The sequence below is a fragment of the Mus caroli genome, chromosome 15 (assembly GCF_900094665.2).
Source record: "Mus caroli chromosome 15, CAROLI_EIJ_v1.1, whole genome shotgun sequence".
Lineage (NCBI taxonomy): Eukaryota > Metazoa > Chordata > Mammalia > Rodentia > Muridae > Mus > Mus caroli.
The window spans coordinates 58,953,768-58,974,204 of NC_034584.1; the positions used below are offsets into that span (position 1 = coordinate 58,953,768).

The 20,437-nt window shown below is 38.9% G+C and overlaps 1 pseudogene; it reads left to right on the top strand.

Moving 5' to 3' along the window:
- The first annotated feature begins 911 nt into the window (after positions 1–911).
- Positions 912–20,437, top strand: part of LOC110310060 — a 105,433-nt pseudogene continuing 85,907 nt past the window's right edge.

Consider the following 20,437-nt stretch of genomic DNA (forward strand, 5'->3'; position numbering starts at 1 on the left):
GTATTGGATCCTTCACTGGAATACCTCCCATCCTGTTGTTGCCCTATGTCATGGAAATCCTACAGCTTCGCATCAGCAGGACTGGCCCTTTCCATGTGTCCCAACAGTTCACAGATGACACACATTTTGGGGTGGGACAACTCAGAGCTCTGGATTTGGGTCTGAGTGATACCAGAGTTGGTCAGGGTGCTGGCTTTACCTCACCCTCACCATCAGGGCAAGATCTCCAGCACTGTTCTGGCTAGGCCAACAAATGCCACCATTTGCAGAAGGTAGGGTCAGCTTTCCTGATCTCATGAGCTTGGGGCCCACACCCAGACCCATGCTTCCAGAGTCAGTTCCACTGTGTTAGCCAGTCAAGGTGAGAGGCCCACTTTCCCAAGTGCTGCAACCTGTGAGGGGCTAAGCCAGCTCTCAAGCTCTCATACCTACTCACCATTCACCAGTGTCTGCCATCAGGGCCAGCTTCACTGTGTTGCCTAGATGAGATACAGAGCTCACTCTCTTAAATGCTACAACCAGTGATGGGCAGGGCTAGCTCTCCCCTGCTCATGACCCTGTGGGCATCTTTCCTGGCTTCCAGAGGTAGTAGTGGGGTGTTACTTCTGTTCCTGTGGCACCTAACATCAGATGAGTGACATTGGGTCAGCTCTCCCACCCTTGGGGCTGGCTTACCTACACTCCTGCTACTAGGGTCAACTCCAGTATGCTGCATGGGAAAGGTGTATATGCCATTTTCCCCAAGTGTTGCAGCCAATGGGAGGCTAGGTCAGTTTTGAATAGCACCTGTACATCCAAGTAGTCACTGGTGGCTGGCTTGATCAGGGATATCCCCATGTTCTCTAGTGGTAATACAAGCTATGGACAGAGACACCAGCAACCCCTGATGTGGGGTAGCCTCAGACCTAGCCATGGTCCTCAGTGGCAGCTCAGGCTTGGACTTCACCATGGCCCCAGGTAAGACCTGTCAAGTACAACAAGGCACTCCTCTCTACCCTTGATTCTCTAGTTCCATCGTTTTTCATGATGCTCAGCCTGTTCCACTTCTCTTTTTCTCTCAGCTGTTCATCATATATTCACATATTGTGGTGGCTCCTGCTGCAGGCTGTCCACCAGGCTGGTGGGGCCCCTGAGCGATATTCTTCATGTTGCCTGGTATGGCAGCAAGCAGGTGTCTATGGCTCCTGTGTCAGAGGGCAAGTCCATGGGTGGCATGGTAGTCCACAGATATTTCTATGTCTTCTTCCTCCATAGGTTTCTATGTGTCTATTACCCACTCGTGCTGTGGGATAGAGGACAAGCCTGTGGAGATCTTTCCCCTTCTGCACTACATGTCTTGCTAGAAAGCAGGTTTCTATCTGTTGTCCTCTTCAGCTTCACTGTCTGGATTTGATTTGGTTTGGTTTGAATTTTATGTGTCCTCAGCATAAAACAGTTTTGGCCACCAAGCCAGGCATCAATCTAGGATGAGTGAAGGATTGCCATCTGCTCTGGCCCTGACTGACATAAGAACAACACTCTAAACAAGGTATTTCTTTGCCCATTTCCAGGGGATTAAGTATAGCTCAGTCCTAAGTGTACCTGTCTCTAGTCTTTCTTACTTCCCTTGTAAAAACACAGTAGTCACGTTCTTCACATTCTACCTAAGGACTATGACAATCATGGTTCTGGGATCCTTGCATTGTTGCTGATCATATTTAGTTTCTTATCTATTACCATGCTTCAAACTACAAGATGCAATGAACATGCCTCTAGAAGGGTGTACATCTTCCACGTAACAAGAAACAAATAAATCATTATGGAAGTAATTTGAGATTCTCTTGGCAGTCTAGAACTCAGAATATTGATTTACTTCTGTGTCTCACATATGGCATTAACTTTATCATTCTTCCCTGGTTTTGCTTCTGCCTGTGCATCTCTACTTGCTATTTTCCTTCATTCCCATGGATAATAGCCAGAATGGAGTCATTAGCATTATGGAAATCTGGAAGAGAGGACAATGTAATGATAACTAGGGATTAAATGATAGTCCATGAATGGCATAAAGTCCATTAAGTAGTTGTAGGAATGTTGGTTGCCCTTGTTGAAGAAAAGTCACTTTAGAACCTTAGGTACCTCTGTCTAAGCTCTGCATTCAGGTGTATTTAGTTGACTGTTTTGTATCATCATAATAAAAAAAATACAGAGAAAGAATTTAAAGGATGAAAGTAGTTTGGCTTATGGTTTCAAGATTTCACCAATGGTCAGCTAGTTTGATGTATTTTTATCTACAGTGAGAGAGAACATTATGACAGAGAGGGTATGTTGTAAGAGGAGATAGATAGATAGATAGATAGATAGATAGATAGATAGATAGATAGATAGATAGATAGAAGGGACAGGAACCAAAGACAAGACATAGTCCCCCCAAAAAATGTCCCAATGCTTTCTCTAACTAGGCCCTACCTCTGGAAGTTCCTTATAATTTTGTCAAATTGTGAAAACATCAGTGAATTAATAATCAAAATACTTACGATTCAGCAATCTAGTTATCAATTCTTCAGTACATGATATGCTGGAGGATCATTTGTATCCAAACTATAATATTATGTAATACATATAAATGCTCTTGAACAATCCTTGGGCAATAAAGTTTTTTTAATATGACATGCAGCTAAAATATGTATCTTGCATGTCAGTTTTGTTATTAGTTCAATGAAAACATGAAAATTGGTGGTAGAGCTGCTGACAACAACACTTATTAAATGTCTACTTCTTATCAAGCATGCTAAATACTAATTTGCATATTATTTCATCTTCCCAGTACACAGTGAGACTAGAACTATATTTCCCATTTTTATTAATGAAAGTTCAATGACTTGCGTAGAGATAAAGCAAATAAATGAAAGAGAAGAATTTGAAGAAATGCATCTATTCCATAAACCTCGTGAAGACATTTTTACTACACTGATTTCAAAGACTGGACAAAATGAAACAGATAATATTCATTTAAATACATATAATATATCATAGACTTCACAACTTCACAATTATAACAGTATATAATGCCTACTATATATTGTTGTTTCATTTTATAATATTATATACATTTGTGCTGTATAAATAAAATAAAATATGTTGGCTGACACTTATTTAACACATACTAAGCATGTAACTTATAATTTCAGATAATTTTGACACATTATGTATCATTATGGAATAATTATGCTTGATAATAGGTTGAACTCAATTGAATAGATTTTTTGTTTTTCTGATATTTATGCCATGACAGAGCTGGTATCTGAATTCTGGTTTCCTAGGAGTAAAAGGGAGGCTTCAGCATTCTCCCATGCAGAATATGTCGCTCATTAGTATACCATGAAAATGACAAAGAACAAATTTCATGTATCAAATTGAGTACATCAAGTGATAATATACCCTAAGTCTAAACCTAGACTTAGAATGTGATACGTTATTATCTTGCTTGAATGCAAAGATAGCCGATCTTCACAATGCCCAGACTTCCCCTGTAACAGTCAAAGAAGGTGAACGTTATCATAATGATACAGTTATGAGTTTGCTATTTGCTGCTGTGTATATGTTTTGACCTTCTCAGATCCAAGGCTTAGGAAATAGTGTGGAAGGAAGTTTTAAAATGTCCTCCAAATACCAGTTGGAGGACAAGGAACATAGTTGGAGTCCTAACACGTTGGCTTCTGTATATAGTGTAGTGTACATATGAATTCACAGCAGCTCTCCTCAACTACTCATAATTGTGTTAGTTACAGCCTCAGTAAGCAGGGCTGAAGAGATGGATCAGCCATTCAAACCTGTCTCACAACCGGAAATAGAGTTCTTGCATGGTTAAAGAGGGGACACAGGACCCTACCTTTGATAGAGAAGCTATTGGCAGTTGATGGCTGCTGAGGAAGGAATAGTCATTTCCTTTGGTGATGTGACTGCCGATAGGTTGCTCATGCAATATTAGATGGCTCTATACCCATGAGCATCTGGACGACACTTGTTGAACTCAAGGGGGATAAAAAGAAGTATATGAAGTTCCGAAAAGCTGATGGGTGTCACTTGAGTGAGTTGTAGAGAAGACAGATGACAGTGGAGGGGTGTGATCAACATACTGTATATAAATCTATGAAGATTTCAAAGAATAAATGAAATGTGTTATATAAAAATAAAGATCATGTAGGGTTTGGACCACACAGGGTTTGAGGGCAATGGTAATTCATTTGGATCTTCAAGCCACAGAGACCATAGAAGACCACAGACTTGCCTGTCTGTGGGGGCTTGGGCATGATCGAGGCCATCACTGACTCACTCTCAGCTAAGCATCAAGTACTTGATTAGAATTGAAGCCAGTCAGAGAGCTCTAGTGGTATTTCCCGGGAGTCTAAATCACAGGGTTTTGACATCTCTGATTTAAAGAGAAATTGAAATTGCTTCACTACTCATTCAGACTGAAACTACTTTTAGGCTTGACAAGGAGGGCCATTGGAAACGTAAATCTGCCTCCCAATAATGCTTCAGCTTTGAGAGTCTTCCTGCTTTTATTCTGTAGAATGAGACAGCAGGAAGAATAACAATGCCTGACATGCTCTCTCATCACATTTGTAGAGCATTTTTACGAAAGTGATCTCATTTGATCTTTGTAAAAACCCTGTAAGGGAAGCACTATTATCCTCATTCAGCAGCAAGCAAACAGGCTCAGGAAGTGAAAGACAAGCAAAACTTTGTTCTCTCACCTCCCTTTTTCTCTGACCCTCTCGGCTAGGCAAAGTCTGAGCTCTCCATGGGTAGATGCAATGTGTCAGTTAGAGCCCATATCAATAACCAAAGAGGCATAGGCCAACAAGCTATGCAGTGTGTCTGAAATGTGCTCTGTTGAATTCTTTCTATCATTCCCATACAGACCTGTCATTAAGCACGGGGCTGCAGTTTTAATGGCATATATGGATAGAAAAGCACACTTTAAAACCTGGAGAGGCTAATAAACTTAGTCAAGATAGCCCAGCTTCAATATAGGAGGCTCAAATCTAAACTTCCACCTGTGAGTTTCACCACCTTACATGGTAATAGTGCAGAATAAGAAAGCCTCACATCGCAGGCATCCATGTTCGGCCATTTGACTAGACTTATGATCCTGGACCTAGCTTTATAACCCCGAGGACTTCTGCTTCACATTCTCATCTTTGAAAAAGAGATACAACTATCACCACCCCTGAAACTTTTTGTTCAGACAAACCATAATCACATGTTAAGTGATGAAACTGCACCTAAGATTGTGTGTGTGTGTGTGTGTGTGTGTGAGAGAGAGAGAGAGAGAGAGAGAGAGAGAGAGAGAGAGAGAGAGAGAGAGAGAGACTCTTCATGGCTATAACCAACTAACTGACAGCCACTTAAAAGGTAGACGTTTGTGTTTTGGCCTCTGGTTTCAGGTGTGTACATCCAAAGTCCTTGCTCTGTTGCTTCTAGGCCAATGGTGAGGCAGGATATGGTGAAGGTAGGAGCAAGTAACAAAGGTCCCTTACCTCATGGTAGATAGATGGACAGAAACGGGACAGAAAGAATCCAGAGACCCACTCCAAGTGATCCTCCTCTTCCAGTTGGGCCCTACCTTCTAAAATGTACAGAACCTCTCAAAACAGTACTGCCAGCTAGGCTAGCATGTGAAATTGTGTGTGTGTGTGTGTGTGTGTGTGTGTGTGTGTGTGTGTGTAGGGGGGTCCTTTCATAGTCAGTCAATCCATCATTCTGTAGTTATACAGAGCCTTAGGAGTCTTAAAATTAATTCCTTCCCCAAGACTCACATGTGATGTCTTGATCCATAAACATATGTTTTTCTCTGAGAATAGGTTGTACTTCTCAATCTATGTGTTACTGAAATATCAGCATGGCCACTGTGGAGCTCTTCTGGGTCAGTTCTCCATAGCACACTGTACCAGTCCAACCTGAAAGCAAGCGTTGTCACATGAAATTCCTTGTTTGTCTCTGACCCCCCCCCCCTTAATTTCTGATTACTAGACTTCCTCTACACATTGATATCCTCTTAACCTTCTGCTAGCAGGATACCAACAGTCCCTTTCCTTGAAATCCCTTGAAGCCATTAGTTCATCTGTATCACAGGACAAAACTGAAAACCCTTGGCTTATTACCCTCTGTTGGAGTTTTGCACTGCACGTTCCATGTGCTTACTGAACATCAGGACCTGCGGTCTTCCAGAAAGCAAGTACAACCACCAACAACAACAAAAAGGTGATTTATGTCCTCTGATTCAGTAAGCAGAATTCAATCATGAATGGTTATTTAACTGGTTGTTGAAAAAGTTTCTTGAAGACTAGAAGGTGTACTGAACAGATATAATTGAAAGACTCTACCTTGTTTGGGAGTTCAAAGAAAGCCTTTTTAGTAATTAAAATATAAGTGCCCCTTCATTTTCTATACATATACATACATATATATGATATGTATGATATGTATTATATATCTTTATATAATGTATGTATACATATATTTATGATATGCACATATATAGATTTATTCTTTAAAAAGAATGAAGAAAAGAGTGATCATATTTAACACCCCAGAATTGTGGCACTTTTTTTATTATATATATATATATATATATATATATATATATATATATATATCATTATAATACCATGATTTAAAAAAAGTTTTACTAACTTCATGTTAGAGACATGGCTAAAGACATTGTATTAATCTTATTGTCACTACTTGATTAACAAGCACATACCATGTGGCAGCCATTGTTTTAGGCTTTGGAAAAGTAAATTCTTTTATACACTGCCTGAGACTAAACCATGCAGTGGCACAGTCCCCACTACAAATCTGAATTATGTGTGAGCCTTTCTGTGCTAGGTTGCGGAGCAGTGGAAAAACTCATCGTCTTTATAGTTTATGATTCTATAGATCAGGCATTCTCTGTGAGGACCCACAAGGATACAATCACTGTCAGTTAGCATCAAAGGTGCTGTTGAATCAGGTGAGAAAAATTTGCTTCAAATTTGCTCAAAACATTGGTAAACAATTTCTAGCTGTGTGTTTGAAGTTAGTCTTAGCTTCTAGAAGCTGTTCTCAAATTGTTTCTCTCCTTTCCTTCTACTCAGCAGTGGGATTCCACCTTCACCCTGGAAGCTGCTGTCTTATTATCAGCTACTCAGGAGTTCATGGATTGGTGTGGTGGTGGTGGTGGTGGGGTGTGTATGTGTGTGTGTGTGTGCGCACGTGCGTGCACTTATGCTGACGAGAGAAGGAGATTGGGTGTTCCGCTCTATAAGTCCATATCATATACTTTTTGAGATGGTATTTCTTACCAGAGCTGGAGCTGGGCTGTCAAACATCATTCTCTGCTATTACTTCTGTTTTGCCTCCCCACAGTGATGGAGTTAGAAGTTTGTATAGCTATACATGGCCTTTTATGTTGGGGCTAAGATTTACATTCTGGCCCTCATGCTTGTATAGCAAGTACCAGCTGAGTCATCTCCCCAGCTCTGAAGGCTCAGTAGTCTTAATGGCACCTGAAGGAAAATCAAACAAACTTGTTTCATATGTAAGTATAAAGGACTGTGATCTGTGTATACCAGGTCAAGGAGATCCAGTTCTCTTCCTACCATGTGTGTCAAGATCATCACAGGTCAAGTGGCACACCCATGCTGGAGTGTATCTCCTTTTGCTGTGCAGTGTCCTTCCAGAGTACACACTGATAGAACATCCAGGCACTGTCTGGCACATTCCCAGAAGCTGAGGAGAGAGAGAGATAGAGAGAGAGAGAGAGAGAGAGAGAGAGAGAGGAGGGAGGGGAGAGGGTGGGAAAGAGAGAGAGGGGAGAGAGGGAGAGGGAGAGGGAGAGACACAGAGAGAGAGAGCATGCAGTCAAATTGACAAATTGACACTAGCTCTTAAAGTTTTAACCATAAAGTACATATGTCCCATTTGCTCACATCCCAACAAAGAAAAAAAAAAAAGTTCCATGTCCTACACCACCGTCAAGGGGCTGAGGAGACAGTTCTATCATCTCCTGGACAGAAGAGGATTTAGATATATTGGCAGAGATAGGGCTAATAAACAACACACTTACTAATTTAATTGTCAATATTTGTTTTGGTATCCTAGCATATAAAATACACTCATCCCACCTCCACTGCAAGGACTCCTGAATTTGCATATTGAAGCAAACAGCCATCAAGCTGGGTATAGAAACATGAGAATATCTGTGAGAATATCTATAGCAAGGATTAATCAGGGTAGATTTCCTCAGAAGCCTCATGGCTCCTGAGTGTTGTCCTCATTTGACAGACAAGCTTCATTTGGTTAATTTCTTCAATTTAAGTGAAATAGCCAATGAGTAGTAAAGTCAGGATTTTAATCAACCCTCTCTGCTTACACCTCTCACTGAATGATTCCCAACAGAATGAAGAGGAAGTGATATGGAAGCTGAAGTTTGCCGTTGAAGTCCTTTAGCCCAAGTGAGGGTCAAGTACACAGGCAGAAAGCCATTCCACCTATGTTTTGGTCAGAGCCAAGGTAGACTAGAGTGCTGAGACAGTAAGGGTGGGAGGTAAAAATAAAACAAAACAAAACAAAACAAAACAAAACAAAACCGATCTAACAAATTCTTGAAGATAAAATGCACATTCATGTTGACAAGAAAAAGGCCAGGAACTGGGGAGAGAAGCAGGCTCTGTGAGTACCTGCCTAGAGGCACTGTGGCAGCTAAGTCTTTGGTTTGGGGGCAGATTACAATGTGCTGGGGATATTTGCTTCTGTGAGGATGATGTTCTTTAATGCTGTCCTTTTCTTAGAGTTGCAAAAGTAAACTCATATGAAAGCCCAGAAGAAGGAAGAGAGGTGGCAGGGCAGGGGGTTGGGGGGGGGGAGTGAAGAGGAGGAGAGGGAGGGGAAGGAGGGGAAGGAGGAGCTACCAGTTCTTTTGTCTGAAAGGTCTCATAAAAACAAAAGAAAAGAAAACAAACAGAAAACAAACAAACAAACAGTGAATGGCAACTGCCACTGGAGTCCTGATACATGTTGCTAGTAAAATTCTCTAAACTGTAACCATGGAATTTGATTTGAAAACCATGGAATTTAATTCTGAAAACATATGAATACATTTTTATATGTATATGATTAATTTTATATTTATGACTTATTGCTTACCAAAAAACCCAGAAGTGGAACTAAAAGAAAAGAAAAGAAAAGAAAAGAAACAAAAAGAAAAGAAAAAGAAAAAGAAAAAAAGAAAATGGCAAGGGTTGTTCCCACAGTTATAATATCTTGAAATTATAAAATGTGAAATAACAGTGAGGGAACAATTCTCTCTCTCTCTCTCTCTCTCTCTCTCTCTCTCTCTCTCTCTCTCTGTCTCTCTCCCCGTGTGTGTGTGTGTGCGTGTGTTTGTGTGTAATGGCATTCCTAATATGCAATTGTGGTGTCTTCCACAGTAGGCAGGCCTAAAACAGTCTCATGGTTTTCCTTCTCCTTGAGCTGCTGGGGGCAGTATAAACTCTACAAAAAAAGATGCTTGCAATTGCCTTCCTTACTGCTTTCATTAACCACTGACCTTCCTTCTTGATTAGTCTTCAGCCTTTGTGGGTGGTTTGGGGAAGAAAAGAAAAAATGGCTTTCAAAGACATTCAAGAGCAGGATAAGAGTGTGACAGTAATTGGTATTTGGAGGCAATGTAGACCATGACAACATACACTGCTGTATCCATAGAGAGGAACATAGTATCTACTGAAGAATGCCTCTGGAAGAATAGCTTTAAGAAATAAGTGGTGGCTAAGCAGAAAAGAAAGAATTATAGATTATCAAAGAATATTTTTGGGCAGAGCAGGTAGATAAATGACAGTGGAGAGTTTGCAGCATCTTCCAAAAGAGCTATCAGTGGATGAATCAGAAGTACCCAGAATACTCTCCCCTCACAAGGATGCCCCCAGGCCTAGTCATTAGTGTGTTCAAGGTGCATTGATCCTAGCTACATCTAACTTTGTCTATTCTTCCATTTCTCAGAACAAAGAACTAGTGTTGCATCCATAGTCATTTCATTCTCTATTATAATATACATATATTAGATATTTATGTATACATAAATGAACACATGAATATTATAGATATTTACACATCTATACATATAAATACACATACAGATACATAAACACACACATATATATCATTCATATACATTATATATGTACACATATACACATATATATATATCACATATATCATATACATCATATCATCCTATAAATCATGTATATCATATATGTACATGCATACAAATATAGATAATATACATTGTATACATGTGCTTATACATCCTATACAACCACATTCATAAACATATAAAAATCATAATATACATATATACATTCACATTTACAACATACACATGTACAGATAAATATATATACAATGTATACATAAACATATACATCATATACATAAGTATATACATCATATACATACAAATACACATATGTATATGCATCATATACATATAGCTCCTGGTAGCACTTGACTCAGTTAAGGGTGTGTGCAACTGATTGTTTTCCTGTTAACCACAATTTTTATGTATCACATTGAAATTAAAATAGAAAGGTAGATAAATAGATAGATAGATAGATAGATAGATAGATAGATAGATAGATAGATAGATAGAAGGATAGTTAGAGCAGTGAGACATCTCACTGGGTAAAAGTTCTTGCCACTCAATCCTGAGAATCTAAGGTCTATTCCCAGAATCAACAGTGGATGCAGAGCTCTGACTCACAAAAGTTGTCCTTTGATGTCTACCTGCTGACCTTCTCCCCTCCTGATGTTCATCACATGGATGCACACAATACTACTAATAAAAAGCTGTTAAATTAACAAGTGTATCTCTGTCTCTACCTTTAGCTCCATGAAGACTGAGGCTCTACATTCCTATTTGCTTTTGACAGTAAGAGCAGGACCTGGCTCTTAGCACGTTCCCAATAAACATTACTTTGGTAAATAATTGGGTTTCACACAGTGAGATTTGCAGCTCCGCTTAGTCTCAAATGGAAGTGATTAGATAAAATTCTGTCTATGCTGACAATCTTTCTCTGGTTTCTTTTCCTTTTCCTAGTTAGTCTACATTCTCATTCCTAAATTTAGTCCCACTCATTCTGCTTATGAAGGAAAACCAGAAACCAACATGAGGGCAAGGATGCTTACATTCTAGAAGTCTGTGGTCTCTACCATATCATCCATCCTGAGAAGGAAAGCAAGACAGTAAAATGTGTTAATCATGTTTTCTCAGGAACTGCGCAGGGCATTTTCAACACATTTTTTTTCCCTACTAAAACCACAGTGATTCACAGTTTAGATATTTTTATTCCTGTTTGAAAGTTGTAGAAGTCAAGGTGTAGATAGATGCAATATTTAACCCAGAGATGAACAGCCAGCCATAAGAAAAGAGTTGGGACAGAGTTCTTCCATAGAGGACTAACGTGTTGCTTATTTCCTCTACCCAAGTGCCCTGTAAGCCCAACCCACATCCACAGAGAAAGTTTGTGTAGCCTTCTTGTAATCTCCCTCCAACACATACAATTTACAAAAGAGAAGCAGAAACACAGGAAAACAAAATAATTTAATTTTCAAATTGATTTTTAATTCATTGCTACATTTTCACATCTCTTCTCTTACCTTGGTGATAAATTTGCTGTGATTTTATTATGCAAACCAAGCCATCAGGAAGATGCAGAGAACTCATAGACATGAGCAACCTTTATGGCTGCTTTGGATAGGTATGCTTTTTATTTTTGAATGCAGAACTTTGTTGTCAAGTTCAAACTCTCACCTTGGCATTTATTAATGGTTGATGGAACCAGTAACTTCATCGCCATGATAGCTCTCCTAAGGTTGTAAGGATTAAATGAGATGAGCATGTCTGGGGCTTAATGTGCACATTATCTTCCTGTGATATTTTCTTTCTAACTGAACTTGCCAAGTACAGAAGTCAATGTGCCAGAGAAGGATCCTTGCTTTTTGTCCCTGACATTATATCATGTATGCATAACACAGCCATTATAAATTTCTATGCCCCAAGCTAAGACTCTGAGCTGCTTGAGCTTTATAATTCTCAAATTCTTCATATTTCTAAAATGACAGTCTTTTCAAAAGTATGCTTTGGAAAAAAGACACTTCTCTTTTCTAATATACCACCTGCTGCTTTAATCTTTTTTTTTCCTCACATACTGGACTTAGAATTTATGAAATGTTGAAAAGGAGAAAATTATTTTTTTATTAATAATAGAAATACTTTGAGGGCACTCACATGGTTGAGTCTTTAACTTCAAGAATGGCAAGCTTAAATGTCAGCTTGTCTGGTGAAATAGATTATCTTCAAAGGGAGAAATATAATGGGGAGAGAAAGTCCACGGGTTTGGGTGTCAGCAATACTGGCTTCAAATCCTAAAACCATAGTCATAAGCATGGCTTTGGAAAAGACTAGAATATTCTTTGAATCTTGTTTTTTTTTCTTAATTTAGAAAGAGAGATTCCAATAAATATTCATCAAAGTTCTCATGAACCATAAATGTGATATAAATATTTGAAGGCTCAAGTTTAAAATACTAAAAAATAATAACTCTGCCCTTTATTCTTTTGAGTGACAGCCCTTTAGATTGAACCAACTCCATCATTTAGTATCTAGGTGAACAAATTATTTAATTCTTAGAATTTGAGTGTCTGGTCTATAAAATAAAAATAATATCTACACTACTGGTTGGCCACACAAGTCTAACTAACTTATTAATGATGTCTGATATAAATAACGATTCTACAGATTTCTTCTCCCCTCTTTCTATTTTTGCTCTTTCCTCTTCACTCAGGAATAACTTCTAGTATGCCAGACAGAATCCTTCTGTACAATACCTGTGGGGTCCTCCTGTATTCCAGTTTTGAGAGTCAGTGACCTAAAGCCTGTTTTGACCCCTTCACTGTAATAAGCAAAGGCCATGGATCCACCACCACCAGTAATGACAATAAAAAGTGTGGTCAGTTTGCGTATTATCTCCATGTCATGTTCCATTTTCCTCAGGTTTCAGAACATATGTGCACTGTTACCAATACATTGTATGAAGTTTAGGCTGCCTGCACTGGGTCAAGCGTGTCCATCTTCCTGTCAGTTCCCAAGTCACCAGTGGACAAGCATGTCTAATTTCCTTGCTTCTAACAGGCTTCAACAACTTTAATATTCTGTATTAGTGTAGTCCAGTTGCAACAAAGAAGATTTTCTGAACACACTATTCTAGCTAAATCGTTATTTTCATAATTTAGCCAAGTCATGCACTGAGATGCCAGCAATCTGCAACATAGTCATGGTTTTAGCATAGGTAGGGGTAGATGAGCAATAGCTGCTGTATGTAAAAACTTTGTCAGAGTGTGGGGAGCGGGTGTGGTGGTAGTTCCAAGATGGCGCCCGGGACTGCAGCCACATCTTATTACTTGCACCTGACTTCCTCATACACCCGAAAATAAGCCATGCCCATCGTGAGAGCTGTGCACGATTGGGGGCTAGAGAGAGATTCCTGCTTGCATGTTGAAAGGTTCCTGAATAAACTGCTTTGAGAAGAATGCTGTGTCGTCTCTCTTTCGGAAACAGAAGCGACATCAGAGAGACTTGGGACACCAGGGAGTGGAGAGGTCTGAAGGGGGTTGAGGGCTGGAGACATCCTCTTGGAGACAGGGGATAGGAGAAGTGGGACAAAGAACTGTGGGCTGGTGGGCTGGGAGGGGAGTAATAACTGGACTGTAAAAACATAAAAGTAGAACAAACAAAACAAACAAAACCCCTACTGCAGGCATAATTGGCCTCTATTTGGATGAATGCCTTTTAAAGTAGCATCAAATGAAGACAGACTTGACTTTCAATAACCAATCCTCTATTTACTGTGTGATTTGGGGCAAGTTAATTGACATGTCTGAAAAAAATGCAACAAATTGCTTTAAATGTGTGTCTGATATATGCTTTTTAAACCATTTAAGAATATAAAAAGCCTAGTTTTGAATGCTCATTTTAGCACCTTGTTACTATAATGAGCTACTTGAGGTAGGCTACTTGAGAATACATGTTTAGTTAGAGCAGAGTCAGCTTCTAGTGATGACCTCATGTCAGCTGGGGATGTGCAAAGAAGCATTGTAACAGATGCACATGACAGGTGAGGCTTTCCTACCCAGCTCCCTCTTTTGCCACTCATACTAGGTGACTGTTGGGAAGATTTCGTACTAGGTTCCAGCTCTATCTTCCATTTCTATACCGAAGGTCAAACTTCCAAAATATGGACCCTGAAGATAAATTACATCCAAACTATAGTATTGGGGTTATCTACATACACACACGAGAACATACACACACTAAAATACACACACATATATTTACACTCACATGTCTACATATACTTACATAGATGTGCACATACATTTTTCTCTTTTACTATCTACTATACATTTCTCATTTCTTGCATTTCTCTGCTCACACCACTCCATTTTCTAGTTACTCTTTGTATGAGCTATTTAGCTTTTCTAGTCCCCACATGGGGACTATTGATTGATAGTTATATACACAGACAGTAGTAACGATGAAGTACCTACTGCATGCAAAGCACCTGCCTAATGTTAGAAGCATAAAAGATGCTAATTTCCCCCTTTACTCCTTCTCTCAACCGAGGAAGTGCATGCCTAACATGGAAAATAAACCAGCAGGGATACTCCCATGGTTTTTGGAGGCTTCCATAGCTTCAAGTAAAATTCTCTTCCAAACTCAAGGTCAACTACTTTCCTCATAGGCTCACATGTTGCATATGATGATTATGTTAATATTTAATACTATCATTCACATTAGCTGTTAGGAGAATGTCTATGTCTGTTTGGCACATTTCCAAAGCAGGGAGTCATAGGAGGGAAACTTAAGTTTCTCTCTAATTTTATAGAGAAAATTATGAACCTAATGCTATAATAAAATATGGTAGTAAAGTTTTACAATAACGATTGTTTTTACCACCTCAGAACTGATGGTACAAGTCTGGCTAAAATATCTGGGCATGTAAAGATAGGCCATATCACACTTTTTATTAGGCTTTGTTTAAAACTGAATAGCATTGCTAGGTGGTGGTAGTGGATGCCTTTGGTCTCAACACTAGGTAGGCAGAGATAGATAGATCTCTGAGTTTTAGGTTACCCTGGTGTACAGAGTGAGTTCTAAGGACTATATAAAGAAACCCAGTCTCAAAAAAGCATAACTTTTGATTAACTACATAGATAAATTTTACTTTTCAACATTAACATAAACATAATAGAAACTCTCTTAAACTTCATCAATTATGTAGAAATATGTTGCTATTGACAACTGATACTTTTTTGTCTTTCAATCTGGAGTAATGATTAGATGTCAGGATCTCTGTTCATTATTAAGTTATTACTGAGGAACTTCCATTGGCTGGTGAATTAATTTAGCTACTAGATCTTTTATTTCAGTTAGAGGAGGCCAGGTTTTTAATATTTAATGAATTCTATGTTGGAAGTGCTTCCACTATGTCCAAACTCAAGCTAATTGTTTGTAACTACTGACTTGTAAAATCCCTCAGTTGGTCCCTGTAGACCACAGCTTTACAGGAAGTGTTGTGATAAGATTTAGGGTTATAGGGTTATAAATATCTAGTAAGCATTAAGTTCATTTAAAATTTCCAAATCTTTACAGAGCAGTATGTTCAAATAGCACTGAATTTGGAATAGTAACCCTTGACTGCTCATATTTTTCTTTATATAATGTTAAGATGAACAGAAAAGGCAGCCATGCATGGCGGTATCCTTAGGGTAGCTTTCCTGTCATTTCTAGGTATACTGGCTGGTTTTGTGGGTCAACTTGACACAAGATGGAGTTATCACAGAGAAAGGAGCCTCCCTTGAGGAAATGTCTCCACGAGATCCATCTGTAAGGCATTTCCTCGATTAGTGATCAAGGGTGGGAGGGACTATTGTGGGTGGTGCCATCCCTGGGCTGGTAGTCCTGGGTTCTAATAGAAAGCAAGCAATCCAGTAAGCAGCACCCATCCATGGCCTTTGCTTTCAGACCCTGCCTCCAAGTTCCTGTCCTGTGTGAGTTCCTGTCCTGACTTCCTTGGTGATGAACAGCAATGTGGAAGTGTAAGTTGAATAAACCCTTTCCTTCCCAACTTTCTTCCTGGTCATGATATTTTGTGCAAGAATACAAAAACCCTGATTAAGACACTAGGAGTCACAACCTCTCAGAAGACTTCTTGATCAGCTTACTCTTACAATCTTTTCATGCTTTACTCCTCAGAGTGCCTTGAGTCTCAGGTACAAGAGTTGTTGCTGTAGCTGTACCCACTGGGACTAGGGTCCACACTATTCACTTAGGTCTGTATTATGACAATCCTGTGGCTTCTCTAATGGTCTCCATTTGGTGTAAAGAGAAGTCTCTTGTTGGGGGTGAGAGCTGCATTTCTCTGTGGAGATTAGGTTAACTTGTAGCATGCAGTTAGGAAGTATGCTAGTCTAGTAACCTGATGGTGGAAGGGGTCTGCAGAGACCCTTGATCTTACCATCACCCAGTAGTTGACTAAGTTTCTAGCATCAAGCATGAATTCCTTCTGTCATCTATAGATATGCTAACGTGGAACGGGATAATTTCATGAGACCCCAATCCTAGAAAAAAAAAAAAAAAAAACTAGAGGAAACTAATGATTGCTGAGCAAAGGAGAGTTAGCCTTTGCCAAAGATGTACTCTCCTAAGTGGCTACTGTGTGGTGTTCAGCTCTGAAATCAGATACCCACAAGCCACACTAAGTTAACTTGGCAGGCTATATTCATACGTGTATATATTCATATATAGCAAACAATAATGTCAATTTGATAGGAAGGGGAGGGGTACTTCCAGAACAGAGAATGTGATGTGGACATATTTTAATTTTTTAAAAAATTACCTTATAAAGAGTAATAGAAAAATGTTTGTAAATGTTAAGATTTTCAGATATTACATGGCTAATGAAAAGATTAAATGAGACTTTATTGTCTGAAACTGTATCTAAAATATAATGTAATGTTTGAATAATGCCACCAACTCTACCATAAGATGTTTGATGTTTGGGACACCTGCTGTGGCTCATTGTCCATCAGGATTAATCATTAGTGTCTAGTCACAGAAAAAATAAAAAAACAAAGCCTGGCATCTATGGAATGCTGTTGCTTGCACATCATTGTCAAATTTAAAAATTGCATGTTGAATGATTATGACTGGGGAACCATTTGTCTCCACAAGCACATAGCCTGAGAGAGTCTTTCTCAGAAATGTTCCATGTGCAGAGTGACAGAGCTGATTAAAGATGGAAATAACAACAATGTAATTAATAACAATTAATAATGATTGGTGCTTGCTGAACACATGGAAGCCATTTCTTTTCTACTACTGTCTTCAATCCTCAGACAATTCATCTCAGTGGTGTTTGAAAGTTCTGTAAAACAACAACAACAACAAAACAAAAAACAAAAAACAAATACACAAAAGATTGTTCTACTTTGATCTTTCCCTTAGAATCACTGAATTTTTAAGAAAAAATTCTTAAAAGTTTACAACTTGATTTCAGTAGTATTTTATTGAAACATGATCTTATTATCCAGACAAGTATAGCCTTGAATTTTTAATACTCCTGCCTCAATTTCCCATGTGCTGGGATACGTATGTGCATAGGAGAAAGCAACTCCATTTTAATATGAGTTTCTCCATTCTGTTAGGGCCTTGAATGTCTAACTTCTACAACTCATTGCCCTACAAATACTATTAATGAGTTAGGCTAGTGTTTAATAAATATTAGGATGCACACTGAACTAAAAGAAGAGAAATAATTGTGGCCTTAAAAGCCCCCACCATGCCTGGCAATACTTTCCTCTGTGCTCTCATTTATTTCCCAGATAAAATCCATGGGACAGATATAATTTTTCTTCACCCTTTTTACTAATAATTCAGTGACTATTAGAAACCCTTAAAAAAATCTTGTCCTAAAGGAAACAGACTGGAAATAAGAAAGGTGAGGTTGAAGCCATTGTCTTGCCGACTCTGTAGATAATCACCAAAAAGACTCTCACTTTCTCTATAGTAATTTATGTCTAACTGACATTGACAGAATTTGGTAAGTTTGGTCTGTCTTGTTTCATCTAGTCTCTTAGTCCTCTATGTGTTGCAAGGTACGTGTGAGGTGATAGCTTTCCAGATTGGCTTTTGAAGTTGGGGAGAGAAGTTAACCCGCAGACATGCACAGGCCTGTCCTTATCACAGCACTGCTTCTTACTGTTCTGCAACGTGAGGAACTAACCAAAGTTGAGTCTTCACATTCTCTCCTCTTCACCACATTCTACTTGAAGGCTTTATTTTTCTCTACTAAGTAATAGCTTTGATCCTCTCTAGGCATATGAGATTATTGTTATTTTTAGACTTATTCCTTAAAAATTCCATATATGTAGACAATGCATCTTTACATTATCTACTCACAGAGATTCGGTGTCTTCTTCAGTATCTTTGCATTTAATACATGAAGGCATGGTTTCTTAGTGAGTATGGATTTTATTTTACTAATTCCAGGCAGTCTGGATAGGCAGGTTGCCCTCTGGAGCCCCTGCCTCTGCTTTCAGAGTGCTGAGACTACAGGCATTGGCTATACCTCATTGGCTTTTACACAGGTTCTGAGCATCCAAAGTGTAGTCCTCGTGCTTGCATGGCAAACATGCTCTATACTGAGCTTTATTTCCTGGCCCTGTGAACCACGTTTTAAATCAGGTAGGAGCAACATATATAAAGCACCTTGTGGAATTCTGCCAGTTATGCTGTGCCAATACTATCAATGCCCTCCTGTTTCCATTTTATCAAAGATGGAATCAAAGTTCTCAGAGTCTTAAAATGTACTTGAGCCTCAGCTTTAGTGAAATACTGAGTCAACTTGTTACCTGACTTTTAACCACACACGAAGCAGATCATAGGGAAGGCTATGAATATTTTAAATGAGTGCTAAACTCTAGTTTATAATTACTCCAGTAATAGATGTTCCACAGATGGATGTTAGCTATTTAGATAGATTAAATACAAAGTCAGGAATCAGCCCTAGAATCCTGTGAGTTATTACAAAGACTTGGAAATATCCATCGACTGGAATATTGGCTCAATAACCAGTGCGTGTGTCATTTTGGGTCATTTATTTAAACACACCACACCATATCTTCTTTACTGGTAAGTGAGATGGTGATCCACCCTTCCTGCATAACAGGAAGGACTTAATAAATTAATGGAAACAAAGAGACTGACATAGGGGCCTGCTAAGTAGATGTTATATTAATGTTATTCTGTGCCCTGTTTTAATGTGCTCTCAAATATCAGTGGTAAGGAAGTGTTTAGGAATAAATCCAAATTACAGCAACAAGTCATGGGAAGGAAAAGAGAGAAAATGAAAGTGATTTTTGGAATGTAGGTAAGCCAAAGGCGACAGGCTTTTTCACTTAAGAAGTTAAAAGTCACTGTAAACCTATACTAATAGGAAAAGAAAATCATGCTGAGTTTCCTAGGAAATAAAGGTCACATGGCTTTAATTGGCCATTTATTTGTGGCTCTGATTTCTGGACCCTCACTATGTGGCCTGCCCTTTATACCACAAGTCTGAGTTATGAAATATCATGATTCAGTTAGGAAAACTGAATGGTGACCTTTCATTGGAATAGTTTTAGAGAACAGGCATTTTTCTTATTTTTGTTATTGTTGTTGCTGTTATTATTGTTGTTGTTTTGTGGACTATATCTGCCACTATGTAATGTACATTGGTCTAGAAGTGGCAATTCCCTTGTCTCAGGGTTCGGAGTGTTGGGATTATATGTGTTCACTATCATACCCAGATTTTCCTTGCCCTAAGCTCACCTTTAAAAATATAATAAACCTCACATTAGTCAACGTAAGCTCCTGAAGATGCAGTAAAGTGAAATTTAGGGACATGGGCAGATGTATGTTTGCTTCCTGCCTATATTCATAACTAATGAAGACTGATGGGGAACAACTCTACTTAGGAGTCACTTGAGGATCCAAGGGACTGATGGGAACCTACTACTTTATCATTTGACTTGATCACTCATTATGACAGAGGACAGGAAAGCTTGGAAAATTATGTGAGATTTTTTACTGGCTCAACATCATCTGTCTCACGTTTCATAGGAAATAGCTGTCTGGCCTCATCTGGCTGTAAGAGTCTGGGAAGTCACATATGTCTCTTTGTCCATCTGCCAGTCAGTAAGTATATTCTTACCCTTAAGTATTATTACATTTTCCCCTACATAGTCACATCATGAGATGACATTTGCTGCATAGCACAGAGCCTGTCACAGTGCTTAGGACAGAGCCACTGTG